Source organism: Solanum lycopersicum, chromosome 1, assembly GCF_036512215.1.
Source record: "Solanum lycopersicum chromosome 1, SLM_r2.1".
Taxonomy (NCBI): domain Eukaryota; kingdom Viridiplantae; phylum Streptophyta; class Magnoliopsida; order Solanales; family Solanaceae; genus Solanum; species Solanum lycopersicum.
In genome coordinates this window covers 3,840,406-3,858,102 of record NC_090800.1, presented here as the reverse complement: position 1 = coordinate 3,858,102, position 17,697 = coordinate 3,840,406, and the positions used below count along the sequence as shown (strand labels likewise).

The 17,697-nt window shown below is 29.0% G+C and overlaps 1 long non-coding RNA gene and 1 other non-coding gene across 4 annotated transcripts; one reads left to right on the top strand and one right to left on the bottom strand.

The window, feature by feature from the left end:
- Window positions 1-3,018: 3,018 nt before the first annotated feature.
- Window positions 3,019-3,092, bottom strand: TRNAN-GUU (transfer RNA asparagine (anticodon GUU)). The gene has a single exon. It is a non-coding gene; the product is annotated as a tRNA-Asn (tRNA).
- A 5,664-nt stretch (window positions 3,093-8,756) lies between these two features.
- LOC104644363 (uncharacterized) lies at window positions 8,757-16,211 on the top strand. Of its 3 annotated transcripts, none has more exons than XR_003245725.2 (5): window positions 8,757-8,983; window positions 9,075-9,141; window positions 9,217-9,341; window positions 9,877-9,997; window positions 15,777-16,211. It is a non-coding gene; the product is annotated as an uncharacterized lncRNA (long non-coding RNA). The 3 variants fall into 3 exon arrangements; XR_011220418.1 differs by having other exon boundaries at window positions 8,758-8,983; window positions 9,075-9,130; window positions 9,880-9,997; XR_738236.4 differs by having other exon boundaries at window positions 8,761-8,983; window positions 9,075-9,130.
- The last annotated feature ends 1,486 nt before the right edge of the window (window positions 16,212-17,697 follow it).

Genomic DNA, 17,697 nt, shown 5'->3' with positions numbered 1-17,697 from the left:
TTCAATTCACCTCTCTCTCTCGTCTCTCCCAATCTCGTTCGACTCTCTCCTTCCTATCCCGATCTCGTTTGCCTTATATATAAATGTATATGTATAATATACAATTATATACATATACAATTCACCTCTCTGCCTCTCTCACTCGCTTCTCTCCTCCCTCTCCCAATTTCACTCGCCTCTCTCCTCCCTCTCCCAATCTCGTTTTCCATATACACAAATACATGTGTATAATATACAATTATCTAACCAATATACATATACAATTCACCTTTCTCCCAATCTTTTCCCCCTCTCTCTCGCATTTCTCCTCTCTCCCAGTCTCGCTCGCCTCTAACCTCCATATAACATGTAGTTACGAATTGTAATTATTAAACTATATCTATAGAGAGTAATCAAGCATTTTTAAGTGGCTATATGTGAAAATTTTCCTTTTAAAAAACCATAGTATTTGAATTGGTTATGATTTTGTTCGAAAAAACCAAAGAAATAGCTGAATCAAATCGATAAATTATATACATATATTTTATTTATGTATATAATATATTGTTTTAACAATATTTTTTAAATATCTTATATACGTTTTCATCAAAATTTATTTATATTTACTAGTGATAGCAAAAAAAAATCCAAAGTTAGAACATTTATTTTAGGGAAAAGGTTTGAAATGTATCCGATCTTTAATTGAAATTATTGTAACAATATCGAACTTTGAAACTGACCTTTTACCCTCGTGCACTATTTAATAGTGTATTTTAAAGGTATATATATGATCACGTGGACATCATAAATATTTCATCTTTATAAATAGTAACTTGTCCACTTGGCAAATATATATCTTTAAAATACACTATTAAATAGTGCAGGGGTAAAAGGTTCCCCATTAAGTTTGGTATCGTAACAGCAATTTAGGCAAAATTAAAATATTTTTCAGACCATTTTTCCTTTATTTTATTGACTTCATGTATATGAGTGTATGACAATTCTTTTGCGATATTGAAAATATCATTGTCTCTTCCTTCTAGGCAAAAATAATGTTTTAAAGCTTTATTCCTAGTAAATTCAATAATCGAAAGTTATATGATGTGAGTCACCGTAACCGATAACAATTAAACCGACAAATATATATATATATATATATATATATATATATATTAATTTGATCTGCTTGATTTTGATAATTTTAAAACTGATTATATTGATTGAATTTTGATTTAATCGATAATTGATCCAAACCGTCCAACGAACACCCCTATTTATATTCACGTTCAATTATATATGCGAAAATAAACTTTAGACAGCTAATTATATGAATGTAAAGTAAATACCAACATATAATATAAAATAAATAAATTCAATCATCAATGCTCATGTATTATCCATAAACTCATAAATAAGAGTTTAAGTCACTCATAATCATGGTGGGGTAGGTGGTGGTAGGTGGTGTTAAAAATATAAAATTAAAATGATAAAATGGAAGAAAAGGAATTTTGAGATAACTATACATCATTGATTTAATTTACTTCTTTTTTGATAAATAATGACAAATACATAAAACAAGCTCCACTTGAGAATTATATTACCCTACAATTGACTTCAAAAAATAAATTAGGATTTTTAGATTTATATTTGGTTTCTCAACAAGTTTGTCAAATCATCGAAATAAAACATAGTATTATAACATTTATGCTTCATCGATCAACACCCTCACCTTTTCATCCCCACTTTCTATAATATTTGTCAAAATTATATACAAATATTTTTGAAATAATATCTTTTACTTACCTACAAAACATAAAAAGATAAGTAAAAGATTACTTATTTTTCTAAAATATTATTTTCGTACCGAATTTACACCTTATTATATATTGTAAGTGAAGTCGATAAATCATCTTTTAAAGAATCTATTTTATATGCTAGAAATGAAAAAGCAATGCATAGAACAATTTTGATCTTGCATATGGGAGGTGGAAGAACTTCCATGAGGTGTGTGTAAAGTTTGTCTGTTTAATTGATAAAGTTTTGAAGCATAAGATACAAAGTTTAATGAACTAAAATAGTATTATTCTACGGTATAATAATATATTTGATGTAATTTTACAAGTAAAATTAAGATTGTGTGTAAAAAGATATTATCCTTTACTTCGTAAAGATAGAGAAAAAAAATTATGGTATACTATTATTAGATTTTTGTCGATTCACAAAGTTTGATTTTTATGGATTATACACATGCTATACTACTAAGAATGACAATATTTAGTATCTCATTCATTTTGATTGACTGACCATAAATACTAAACAACAACGTAACATATTCAGATTATTTTCAATAGTCACTCGATGACAGAACTAACAACAACTTGCCTAGTGTGATTCTGTGACATGAAGAGGTTATATTGGATGACTAAGCAATTTTTTTGTAAAAAAAAGAAGTAATGCACTACTAAGAGTGATAATACTTGATATCTCATTCATTATGATTGATTGACCATAAATACTAACCAACAGTTTTCGACAGTTACTCGATGACATAACTAACAACAACTTGCCTAGTGTGATCTCGTGGCATGAAGAGGTTGTTCTCGAGAGATACTGGACGACCAAATACTTTTTTTAAAATAAAATAAAAAAGTAATGCACTACTAAGAGTGATAATACTTGGTATCTCATTCATTATGATTCATTGACCACAAATACTAACCAACAATTTTCGACAGTCACTCGATGACAGAACTAACAACAACTTGCCTAGTGTGATCCCGTGGCATGAAGAGGTTGTTCTCGAGAGATACTGGATGACTAAATACTTTTTTTAAATAAAATGTAACGCACTACTAAGAGTGATAATACTTGATATCGATCACATTCATAATGTTTGACTGGCCACAAATACTAACCAACAACGTAACAAACATATCTATATTGTTTTCGATAGTCACTCAATGAAAAACTACCAACAACTTGCCTAGTGTGATCCCGTCGACTAAATACTTTTTTTTTTTTTTAAAAAAAAAGAGATAACGCTAGAAGGAGGGCTTGAACCTCCGACCTTGTGGTTAACAGCCACACGCTCTAACCAACTGAGCTATTCCAGCACATGCCCCAGTAAGCATTTGATTATATAAATACAAAATTACAACTTTTTATATTTGCATATTTATTTATATTTCTATCTCACTTGTAATTTCTTCTTAATGAAATAAATTGTGGATAAGTTGTGCCTCTTTTTTAATTATGAAGGAGTTGCTAATGCCAATTTCAGATTAGAATGTATGAAGTTTTGAGTTGTGACATGGCAGCTAAATAAACCTTAATCATCAATTTTCTAAAATAACAATAAATCTTACAAACATATTTTGCAAATAATTTTATCTTATTTTCAAATTGGTGTTCGAGTTTCACATTATAGTCTCGATTAAATTAAAATTGTGCTTTGCAGGGACATATCATCCGGGAATAGGCCCAACAAAAATTTTCTTCATAACTGGATTTAAATCTAAAACCTCTAATTAAGAAAAGATTAGTCTTTTTTTTTGCTTTGGTTTCCAGGTGTCGCTTTGCGAACCCGACTTGCTGTACCCATCGGGTCCCGTTGTTTCAAGGCGGGTGCACCACGGTTAGTTCCACGGAGCCCTGGAGACGCGACCGATTTGTAATGCCTTCAGTGGCCCTGCTAGGGCTCGAACCGGCAACCTGAAGGACTTTATCCTCAAGTATTTACATCACAAAATAATTATAATTAACTTACTATTTTACGTAAAGCGAAAAAAAAACAATTCAAATTTGGAATCAATCCATATAATATGTATATGGTAATGTCAAATCTTAACTAAGAAAAGAAAATAGTCTGTTATCTAAAGTTATCTAGTGCACTAAACACGAATTAAATAAAAAATATTAAATAAATATAAGTTAAATGGGACTGAGAGCTCTAAATCATGGAAAGTCATAAAAAGTATACATTAATTACATAATATAGTGTATCGATACATGAGTCATATACTAACTATACCTTATGATACACTTATATGAAGTATATATTGACTATACATGAATTATACATTGACTATTCAATTTCGATCAATTCAAAATCACCTCTAAATAATCTTAAATTTTAGATATAAAATTCTGTCAATATTTCGAGTCTTTCGATCTGTAATACGCTCGAAATGGTTTGCGGTACACAAATCTTTAAAAAAAAAAAGAAGAAGATTAGAAGCCATTAGTGGTGAAATGGGAAGGAAAGAAGAAGAAATTTTGGCTTAACTTTAATAATTTTATAAACTTGACTAAAATTTTGGTAATTGAAATATAATCGAATGGTCATTTCTTATAATTTGCCCTAAAGATTTTTTTTCTTTTATAAATAAAAAAAATGGGCTAGTTCAAGTAATGATAAAAGAGTTGGGCTAAATTTTATAAATCAGATAGCCCAAGGGTAATGGGCTGCAATTTTCTCATATCATGATTGATCAATTTTTTTATTTTTTTTTTACATAAATTTCATTGTGTTAATTAAAGGCTAATTACATTATATTTTTATTTCTTTTCAAATTATAAAGGTCCCTTATCAGACAGAGAATATGACATTCAAATACATAGGATGATTATAATTAAGAGTAAATGAAGGCTTAAAAAAAGATTTTAAGGTTCATGCAAGGTAGTAAAATATAATTAGAGTTTGGAGTCAAAAGGGTAATTTTTTTTTAAAAAAAACAAAATAATATATCAAAATTATTTTTAATCAAAATGGCAAAATTGCTCCGTCAGAAGCGATTTCCTTCTAACAAAATTAAGATCGGTACAACATTAAAAAAAATTGAAATCGTTGCTCCAACAACGTTTTTATTGAATTGTTTATATTTATAAAAAAACTGGAATCGCTGCTCTAGCAGCGATTTCCTGATTACATTGGTATGCTTCCAATATGAAAATTCTTTTTGATGTTCAAGTAAAAATTGATTTACTTTCTAATGTAACTAACCACACCAAATATTTTTTTTTAACAAATCAATATTTTTAAAAGAAAGAATTGATAAAATCGCTGCTATAGCAGCGATTTCAATATTTGATTTTTTTAATTTTATTTTTGATAAAAACGTTGCTGGAGCAGCGATTTTAGTTTAGAAAAATAAATTCGATAAAATCACTGTTGGAGCTGCGATTTTAATTGAATTTTTTTTGAAATCGCTCCTGACAGAGCGATTTTGCCCTTTTGGTTAAAAATAATTTTGATATGTGTATATTAAATATGTGTCTTATATTTTTCTATGTCAAAAGAAAATAATTATGTAATTTAATTATTAAAAAAAAGACTTGATAAAATATTTTCATAAATTGAGTTAATTCAGAATATTCCTATTAATCGAGTGATCGTCTAAAATATCAATTCAAGAAAATAAACATGCAAATAAATGTATAAAACTAGTAATTAAAGAAAAGTATATGAATGTACTAATAAATTGTAACATTTCCAATTTAAAAAAATTGGCTTGATTTCCTTTTCAAGTACATATCTAATCAAAATCTTTTTACAAAATAAATTAAAACACATAAAATTAATATCACTATCATAGCTTCATTTAATTTATATGTTTGGTTTGTTTCTATCCAGCTTGATAAAGTTCTAACATCATGTGGGGACTAGAATTAAATAATTTTGTTTGGATGACAAGAGCAATTATTGGACCAACATTAATATGCATAAGCAATTTAATTTTTTCTCTCTCTTTCTATATATAATAAAATAAAATAAAAGAATTACTTGTGCTTCAATTAAGATCAAATGACTTAAAGAAAAGAGGTAAATTAACTTCAATTGCAAATTCGTGATAAACATTATCTCTGTCCCTAATTACTTGTTCACGCTTATTTTTACAAATTAAGAAAGGATAAAATTCTTTTACCTATTGTACCCTTGATTAATTACTTTGAAAAAGGTACAAACTTCTTAAAAATCTTAAGTTTTTAATTCATTTATTTAATAATTAATAGGAATAAAATGAAAAACACACTATATCAATTATTATTTTCTTAATAGGTGTGTCCATTTAAACGTGAATAAGTAACTAGGTTTGTCCCTATTTGTCATTTTGAGACGATCACAAATTTTATCAATAACGCTCTATCTAATTTGAGATCGTATGAATAATACTTTGTTCTAGATTTCACACTGCATCAATATTTTTTCACTATTTATATATATTTACTTATACTTCAATTAAGATGAAATAAATTAAGAAACAAGCTTAATCAAGTGGAGGTACATACTCTTGATTTTTTTTAAAAAAATGGGAAGAAGAAGCAAGAGTGAAGCTAATTAATTAATCTAATTAAAATTAATGATTGTCACGTGGTACACTTGTGATTCGTTATAAATGCATGTGTTTTTTCAAAAGATTACAATAGTTTGAATTATAAATTAGGACCACCATGTTTCCTCAAGACCATATCAAGGTATCTCATATGATATAACATGCCTTTTATATAGAAAATTAGGAAAATATTGACCATTATAAAGTATGGAAGGAGCAAATATTGATTATTCTAAAGCAGAGGCAGAGCTAGGATATCGTAAAACGATGGAGGATTAGGTCAATATTGAATCATTATAGAATAGAGATGAAATTAGGATATCATAAAGGAATTCATATGAAACATCTTCATTAAAAAATTACATTATATGTGTGTGTCTACTTTTTGACTTTTTGATTAAATTCGTTTAGCGAAAATTATGATTCTGTCATTGCTGTCAAAGAATCTCCAATTTCAGCACATGTTTTTTTTCTTTATATTTCTAGAGATATGAAAAACAGTAGTAAATTAAAAGACTTATCCACATCTGAGGTTTATGAGAAGAAAATGAACATTTGATAAAGCTATTCAATTTCAAAAACTTAACTGATAAGGTGAAAGTCATACAATATCAAACAACAATATGTAAGGGCTTACTTTTGAAATCAGACTTAAAATACGAAAAACAAAAGGAAAAAAATAAATCGATCAACTAGCATCAAGCGAAAAGACGAAATTTTGAACTTTATCGTAGCTTCACTAGTTATGATGAGTATGCATGTTGTGTGTGCCAATGAGTATTTTTAACAATTATATTCTAAACTGTCTTTAATAAAAATCTTTTATATTATATGTATAATTTTTAAAATATATTTATTATTAGATGAAAGAAATCATGATAACAAATGATTGGTTTATTGGTTGAAGGGTTGGTTTTAAATTTTGAGGTGGAGTGTTCGATTCCCAGACCTCTTTTTAATATAATTAATTAAAAAGTATTATTGTTTGTTATTTATTGAATTTTTTTCATTTTTTTAATAAAGTGTACGTTTTAAATTTGTCGAGATACAAAATATAGCATATACATTTTTTTTATAGGTTTCTTTTAATAAATCTTTTTCAATTGATGATTCATAAAATCAATACATTTAATTTTTCTTGTGACACAGCACTCGAGATATATCAAATTTCTAATAACTTTTTCCTTTAATATTATTTTTTTTGGCAAATCATTTTAATAATTTTCTTATTAAAAAACTATAATCTAGTATTGCTAAAAAAAAGAGGCCCTCAAATTTGGGAGCTTAAAATGATTGTCTTTTTTTTTAAATAGGGGCAAAATCGTCACTAACAATGATGCACACTCGTCTTTTTGAAATTCTAAATTTGCTTTGGTATACCAAACATAAATTTGTGTCCATCTATTTATTACTTTTTTTATTCCCCTTTTTATTCGTGCACTACTCATCATATTAATTTCAATTAAAAGTATATCTTTATGAAAAATTATTTTTCATTAAAAATTATGCTCTTGAAGCACGTTATTTCGCAGATAATCAAAATACATGTTTATGAGTTATTCATAATATAACATCGCTTGTTTCTATGTAACTATGTATTACGTGTTGTATTTATTTTATTGTATTTAAAATAAGTACTATTATCTCATGTGTTTGGTTAAAAAAAAATATGTTTCGAACAATACATATATAAGATGTATCATGTGTATCTATTTATCTCTATCTAAAATAATTTTTAAGTTATTCCTCATAGATATATAACTTAGGGCCGTTTGGATGGGCTTAATAAAAGCAGCTTTAAAAAAGTACTTTTGAAAGTGCTGAAACTTATTTTTAAAATAAGCAGTTATGTGTTTGGATAAAAGTGTTGAAGATGTTATGCCAAACGTGAAAAGGAAAAAATAGAAGAAAGAGATGTTAGGGTTATATGGGTAATTTGGAGATTGTATAAAAATATTAAGGGAAAAAACATAAAAATGTGATCAACTTAAAACAGCTTATAAGCTAAAAAAAAAGCATCCCTACCCCAGCTTTTAACTTTTGGCTTAAAATAATTTTTTTTAAACTTAAAATAAGCTATTTTGAGTATTGCCAAACAGTTAAATAAGTCAAAAACCAGCTTTTAAGTCAGTTTGACCAGCTTTTAAGGTGAGCCAAACATGCTCTTATTCCACTAGTGATAGAGAACATGTTTTGAATACTACATATATTGAATATGTAACTCATAATCTTACAATGGATAACATGTTTGGAGAAATACATATAGTGAATGTATTATTGTATCTATTTATTTCTACTTTAACTGTGTTTTAAAAATTCATTATAGATGTGTTTAATTTCCGTTTAAGTTCCACCTTATATTCCTAGTGCTACTTTTTTGGGTCATTTCTCGGTCATGGACGTTTTATTCATAAAAAAATTTGTACAACATTGGACTCAAGTGGGTCCAATAAAAATCCACATTAAAGTAAAATTCAGCCCAGCCCAATTCTAGAAACCTTTATTAAAAGACCCTTCAGGTAGGGTTTTCTAATTCGACACTCTCCTCATTTCCTCCTCCATGTCTCCTCTGAGAGAGTTTGTCAACTAAGCCGCCTATCTTCTTCATCTGTGGATCATCAATTCCCCTTTGGGTAATGGTTTATTAATGAGCAGAGAATCAACTCACAAAGGTATATGCCTTTTCACTCCTCCCTTCTTTCTAGTTGGACTCTTCTTCTCCTCTTTCTTTCTCTCTTCAATAGTAAAGTTTTTATCCTGTAGATATCTTGGGTTTTTTTCGAATTCGACAGGGGTGTCTAGTCATGACTCTTAGTTGAGTAAGCTCTTTGTAAGCCTTCATCTTCGCTTTTTCTTTCTATTGCGTTCCTTCATCCACTAAATCGTTCTTTTGCTGTTGAGGTAGATAGTGATGAAAATATCCACGATGCTCAGACGTTTCCTTCTTTACAACTCCTCCTCAAGATCAGATCTCCCAATCCATATTTGTCCCTCTGGTCCTCGAATTTTGCTGGTGACTAGCTCCTTTTGGTAAGCACATAACATTTGTTAGGTAGCTTAAATTTCTCACATTTATGAAGCCTTGTAGATGGATAAAACTGGCTATGGTAATCTATACATTATTGCATGTTGTTTATTCTCCTGGCTCTAATTCTTAGATTAAAGATTTGTGCATTGTCACTATTTAGTAATTTTCTACATTATATTGGAAGTTGTAAAAAATTCTTAGCATCTAAAGTAATTTGTTAATCCAAAACCACATTTTCTAGATTGTTTACGAGTTGTTTTGCTTCTCTAAAAAGATGCTTAATCATAACTTGTGATAGTCTTATGAGCTGCCTTATTTCGTCAATCTGAATAGCTAATTGTCATGGTATCTTTCATTTATTCCTACTAATCTTCCCGAGAATGAGTGAGTCAATTTCAAGAATATATCATGTAAATTAAGACCTTGACATCTCCTTAATGCCATTAAAATTGTAGTAGCCTCTGCCTCCATGTTTGTAGTACTCCCATGAATCGAATCTCTGCACTAATAAGATCTCCATATCCATTTCTAATGTAGAAGACGTATGAACTTTCTCTCGGATTTCCTCTACTAGCTTCATGTGTATTGCACTTCATCCATCCTTGCTCTGGTAATATCATTCATCATCGCTCTGGTAATATCATCCATTGTCGCTCTGGTAATTCCTCTTTTACTATCAACCAATGAATCTTTGGTTTGTACTTATGTATCTTGGCTATTATTCCCTCCCTCTCTGTTGAACCCTAATTCATAGGTATTTTAATTTGACCAAGCAATGCATGTATATCATGGGCTGCTGGAGTAGATATTTGTATCCCACTTTTTTGCCATGTCTTTTTTTTTCCAAACTCCCACATTAACAAAAAAGAATGTCAAACTGTATATGTACCTTAATTTTGTTGGGAATGGTTCATTTCACCACCTCTATGTCAAACTAAATCTATTGCTTTTGAGCTAATGAAGTTGTTAGAAATAGGTGGAACATAAACTCTTGTACGTAGCTTTCACAACAATAGAATCTTTAGGCCAATGAAATTCTCATATTCCTTAGGTTGTCTTCGGTGAAAATCCTCAATTGTCATACCCTCCATTAAAAATAACTTATTTAAAAAAAAATATATATTTTAATCAAATATTGTCCAACCATTCATGTTGTAATCTTGTTTTTCTCATCAGTTCATATGCACATTTTACTGAGAAATTGTCACTGTTATTAGGCATTCAACATAGTGTATCACTTTCTCTAGCTTCCACTCTAATGTTAATCTTGATTTTCTGATATCGTGCCAATCATTTTTCTTTATTCCATCCTCCATTTTTGGTGTGGCTTTCCATTTCAATATCTTTCATCCCCGTAACATTTTTTGTGAAGTATAATGCTTCTTACTTGGTCCAGTTATCAAATCAAAATTTGGAGTTTCCTGATATGATTTTTCATCTTATCTCATGCTCATTTCATCCCTTACCTCTATTATTTTTTTATGCACGTGAAGCTCATCTAGCTCTCGCAATAACTGAGTGTTGTTGTATACACTATTTGTTCCACACGAATGTGCTCCATAGGATCTTATTGAGATCCTAAATCTCTACCGTAGCCTCTTAAGTAGGGCTTTATTTCTTCATGGACTGATCTCAAAACCCACTCCCCATCCCATCATAGGAAAATGTATATCCTCCCACACAACCCAATGTTTTCCTCTTTCTCCCCTGTTTTTAAATTAAAAAATAGTAAAAACTTGGAGCATTTGTTTTATGATTCGTCTAGTAGGGTTCATGGTTGATAGAAGATACACTGACATATATTGCAGAATGTGTGCGATCAACAATATCATCTTTCATAGGATAAGAATTCATTCTGCCAGCCTATAATTCTTTTTGCCATTTTCCTCAGTATATGTTTATAGTGTACCTTGGTCTTCTTTCCATGATAAACAGGACATTCTAGGTACCTGAAAGGGAAAGTTTTCATTTTTATACCCTTGAGTTTTTCAATCTGATTCCCACCGCAGGAGGTGTTTCTTCATGCAGATATAAGAATTTTTTGTTCTTATTTATTATTTGGCCAGACAATTCTTCATACCTCTTAAGTATCGACATTATTTTTATAAATGAACATTTATCTCCAAATACAAATAAAATTAGAGTCCAAAGTCAGAAGGAAAAAAAATTGAGAATAAATTTCAAAAGGGCAACGAAAAAAAGTTGAAACAAAAATGAAAACATTAAGACTGAAAGATGACTCTGTGAAATTTTATAGAGTAAAGTGCAGCCTAACATGCGCCTTACAAGGCGCAAGGTGACATGATACTTGTAAGACGCAGGTCGACTTGCACCTTGTAAGGCGCATGGGAGTTACGCATGCACCTTACTCCTAACCAATTCGTGAGTCATACAAAGGGCTACCATAATCTCAAATCTTCACTTTTTTCTTTTTCTTCACCTAATATTTCTATTTCTTTTGCTTTCTTCTTTGTGACAACACTTATTTTTGTTTGAGAGATCTTTTTCATAATCATTACATGTCATGTTCATTAATAATTTGTTAGATTGTGTGACAAAAAAATTAATTTTTTTTATCATATTTTTAGGTGGTGCATTGTTTGGATTTGAATTAAGACTTATTATTGTCTTAACTAGGAGATTGTCTACTTAAATTGATCAAACTACCATGCTTCATATTGTGCATATAAAGTAGGATATTTAATTCCTAATATTAAGTTATTAATGAAAGGTCTGCTAATTTTATTCCCTTCCAAAATACTTATTTTATTCCGTTTTTAAGGGTCAATTTAACTATTTCAAAGTTAAATTAGATTATATTAATTCAATATTTTAAAAAATAAAAATTTTAATATAAAAAAACTATATGAGAATACTGTAAATTCCATTTTATTTCTTATCAATATAATTAAAAAAACACTCATATAGTTTTTTATATTAAATTTTTTTATCATAATATTGAATTAATGTAATCTAATATAGTTTTGAAAGTAAGTTAATCAAATTGACTCATAAAAATGAAACAAAAACAACTATTTTAGAAGGAAGTAAAAATTAGTAGATATTTCATTTATATACCTTAATATTGTGTTTGACCAATTTAAGTACGTAATCTCCAAGTTAAGACAAATAATAACTCTTAATAAAAATTCAAACAATGGCCTACCTATATAAATATTGACAGAAGTTCATATTTTTTGTCACACAATCTAATAAATTATTAGTGAACATGGCAATTGATAACGAAAAAACTCTCTAAAAAATTTAAAAAATCAAGTGTTGCCATGAAGAATAAAGCAAAAGAAATAGAAGAATTCGGTTAAGAAAAAGAAAAAATGAAGATTTTAGATTGTGCTAACCCTTTGTATGACTCTCATAAAATTGGTAAGGAGCAAGGCACGGACTGTCATGCACCTTACAAGGAGCAAGCCGACCTGGACTTACAAGTATCATGTCGTCTTGTAACTTATAAGGCGCATGTCAAGCTGCACCTTACTCTCTAGAAGTACACGGAGTCACCCTTCCATTTAAATGTTGCCCTTTTGGTTCCAATCTTATTTTTGTTGGCCTTTTGAAATTTATCCTCAATTTTAAAGCCCTTTTAGCTCCAGACGTAATAAGATTGTATCATCAGCAATCTCCAAATTCCACCTTGATATTCCATATCCTCTATAACTCTCATCTTCATGTGGTGTTGCTAACCCTTTACAAGTACCTCAACTACAATGATAAACAAAGTGGATGATATAGGTCCCAGGATCACCTTGTTTCAGTTCCCTCTTTGAAGTGAATTTTTTTTGTGAAATATTATTTACTAGAACCGAGTACCAATTGTTTGAAATAGGCCTCCAAATCTTGTCAATGTAAACTCTAAGAAACCAAACTTTTGTAGAACTTTATTTAAAAAATCCAAGACACGATGAGTGTGTTTGGTATGAAGGAAAACATTTCTGCAAAATGTTTTCCAATTTTCTCATATTTAGTTGGGACAAAAGTCTTGGAAAATGTTTTCCAAATCAACTCATTTTCCTCAAAATTAAGGAAAATGATTTCCCTTCAAAAATTAAGGAAAACATTTTCCAAAACTCTTCTCCAACTTCAAATGACATTTTTTTTTGCAAAAAAATCAATTTTAAAAATATTTTCAATTTCAAAGTATATATTTTTCACCGGATCCCTGACCCCCATCCCACCCACCCACTACTGACCAGCCCCCCACCCCTACCCCAACCCCTCCCCTCCCAAAAAAATTTGAGTTCGTTTTTTAAAATATTTTTATTTAAAAACTCCCTCCCCCCGCCAGCGCCAGCCCTCCCTACCCACCCCCTACCAGCCCTCTCCCTCCCCAAAAAAATTAATTTTATTTTTAAAAAATATTTTTAATTTCAAAATTTTATTTTTTTACCTAACCTCCGCCCACCCCCGCCAGCCCCCCCACCCCACCACACACCCCCAAAAAAAATTGTTTCTAAAAAATATTTTCAATTTCATAAATTATTTTTTACTCTAGTAAAAATAAAAGAAGTTTCTCAAAAAACATTTTCATTCATAAATCAAACACTAAAAATCATTTCTAGAAAATATTTTCTACTTACCAACCAAACATGAAAAAATAAGTCCAAAATCTACTTATTTTTCGGGAAAAACATTTTCTAGAAAAACATTTTCCATGAAAAACATTTTCTTTCGTATCATATGTCTTTTCCATCACCAATTTTATGACAAAATTTGTTCGGTCAACAAGGTATTTGATGTGATGTTTCTCCCCTTAACAAATGTCAATTGGTTCTTGGAGATAATCATTTGGAGCCACTATTCAATTTTCTAATAAAAATTAAAAATTAAAATTTACTAAAGTTGTGCCTTGCTAAAGGCATTTTGTTGTACTTAGTAGTTATAGTTATAATGTTATAGTTATAGTTTGCATAATTGTGTCTTATGACAAATTTTATGTTTGCTATGAAATTTTTGATTTGTATAATTCGCTATATACATTCAATTTTAAATATAAATTGTATATAAAACATTTCAATTTTTTTTTGTATGTGTATATGTAGACAACCATGTTTGTCTTCAATTATGATGACTAGGTTTGTATATTAGATTTTATTTGTATATGCATATGTGTTTTTTGTTAGGCTAGTCCATTGTATATGTGCATATAGCTGTAATTTGTATATGTACGTGCTCTTTGTTCAAGTGTATATGTGAAATCTATATGCAAATAAGAAATAGTATTAGTTGTAATTTGTATAAGTGTACGTTTCTTTGTTGTGTTGTTCAATTGTACTGTAATATGTATCTAAATAAAAATTTGTATTAGTTGAATCGTATATGAAAATTCATGATTTTTAAAAAACTTTTTTATACAGAATCCAAAGAAAAAACATATAAAATTGTTCTCAACATGTTCTTGGTGGTTACCTGAAATTTTAATAGCATATTGGGGAGGGTAATTGCGACAATTCAAAATTCAAAAATAATGTTGGTGAGAGGAAACTAATCTGGGTGAGACAATTTAGGAGAAAATTGTGTATATGGGGAGAGAAAATAATGTGGGTGAGAGGAAACTAATTCGGGTGAGAGATTTTAAGAAAAAATAGTGTAAATGGGGATAGAAAATATTTGCTTTGATTTGTATGTATCTTTATACAAATAAGCAATAAGAGCTCAGTTACAACAGCCGAAGAAGCAGACCACCATTTTCTTGTCCTTTAAGGAACATGTAATTCGATTAAGTTGAAATGTCGCTCAGAGAAATTGCTATAGATAGCAAGTTATATGGAAAAGTAGCTGCAAATTTGAAATAAAGTAAAGTATAGTTATAACATTTAATTTAAACTAATAGTTTGCTGTTATATACAATTTTCTTTTTTAGTGTAACTTACATAAATAGCTATAGTTTTAGGGTTATTAGATTGAAATAGTTATAAATTTCATATTTAAAAATAATAGCTACACTTTGTGTTACAAAATGGTTATATCCATACATATGTTGCTTTTTAATACAAAAATACGTTTTAATTTAATTTCCCACTATATAAGGTTAATTAGTTAATGTAACTAACAATGCTTTTTTAGCCCTTAAACCCACTAATTTGGCACTTTAAATATGTAATTGACCACTACCTTTTAGAATTATTATCTGTTTAAAAATAAAAATTATGTTTGCTCTTTCTAAGCCTAAGAAAAATACAATTCAATGGTTACCACCACAGTTTTGATATGTTATTTCAAAAAATAGAGTAAAGAGAATTGGTATGTAGAATATAGCATTGACGGAATAGTGTTGAATGAATACGGTATATTAATGAAAGCTTATTTTTGGTGAGAAAAATATATTTATATTCAGTTGATTATGTAATCATTTATTTAAGTATTTGATGTATGTATACTTTCGTATAGAATGTATAAATGAAATTACGTGTTGTTTTTAGGTTTTTCTGTCAAGTGATTACATTTATTCAGTAAGTGATGAAGGGAAGACCTATATTGTATTCTTGGAAAAGAAAACTTGCAATTGCAGATGAACATTGGTCAGACTTTTACAAGGCATAAATAATATTATAAACATATGAAGTAAATGGAATATACCTGAACACATTTCTACTAAAGTTGTTTTGCCACCAAAATACAAAAGACCTCTGGAAAGGCCAAAGAAGCAACAGGAGAAGTCATTTAGCGAGTAAACTTAAAGGAAGAGTACGAATTATTGTAGTACATGTGGAAAATGTGGTCATAATAGGCAGTTCATGTCGAACTACAACACGGAATACATAGGACCTGATATATGTCATTATTGAAGTGTATTTTTACTTAATTATCGTTATGTCGAATAGATGAATAAAATAATTCTTATTTGCCTTTTAAAATATTTGTTTCTCTGTTTGCTTGCTTAAATTATAAATTAACTTGAATATTATCTCAATACTCTATTTGATATTATTAATATGTATCGACACACTTTAATAATACGTGAATATAGTTATACTTGATAATATATGTCGATGAATACATACATAAAACAGGTATACTAGTGAAAAAATTGGTTGGTATAATATAACATACAAATTATAAAAATACATATACGCCTACATATTTCTTTGGTGTATGATAAAAACCACTTTAAAAACATATAATAATGTAATTACTACCAACATTTACCGTATGTTTATCACTTTTAAGAATGTAAGTATCCAAATTTCTTTAAATAATAATTGACAATAAATGAATATCGTAATACTTGCGTATATTTTGATATGAAAAAATCTCTAGCATACATTTATACTATTGAATATGTTGATAAAAAACATACACAACTGAACAGATAATTACCAAAAGCAGATATCCATGTGTATACACTTTCAGATGAACTGTACATTTATCTACATACATCTATCCCTTCCTAACATTACACTGAATGCAATAACCCCAACAAAAAATTTTACAAAGTAGTTATCAAAATAGTAAAGCAACATGATCATATATAAATAAAATAGTTGATAATGTTTGACAAAAAAAAAATAGTTTTAACCATAAGATAGAAGTTCAAAATTAACTAGGTTAAGAAATCAATCCTAACAAGTTGCCTATTATCGATTTTGTGGATGGCCTGATCATTGTGTTGCCTCATTCTCGCTAACAACCCCTTCTTTCATCTTCTTCACTACACATTTTCATAATAGTGTGTCGTACTGATGCGGTGTAACTTAGAATCAAGGTATTGAGCTGGAATACCTTCACCTTAGCTCACTTTAGGTACTCTGCAAATGCTAGCTAACATATCTCACAATCCCTGATAAATGAGGAAAATACATTACTTAATAAGTATGATATTGTTTTTTAAAAAAGTATATTAAGAGAATGACAACATTTGCAACGATTATCTTCAGAAAATAGAATGACAACATAACTCTAAATACACTAAAAAGTATTCAAAATAATAAAGGTATTCAAATACAGTAGAAGATATTCAAAGTTCAACGGTATGTCACGCTGTAAGTAGTCAATGGTTATACGTATGCCACATTATACTAATTTGGAAGGTATATCCTCCACATAAATTTACTTGTTCAACTTACACTACATTCATATTACTACATCTTACTGCAAAATCATCTTCATAAAACAAAATGACAACATAACTCTAAATACACTAAAGAAATTCAAAAACGTAAAGGTATTCAAATACAATATAAGATATTCAAAGTGTAATGGTATGCCACACTATAAATATTCAATGGTTATATGTGTGATACAATATACTAATTTGGAAGGTATATCCTTCACATACTAATTTGGAAAGTGTAAAGGTATTCGAATACAGTAGAAAGTATTGATTCCGGCACAACAATATTG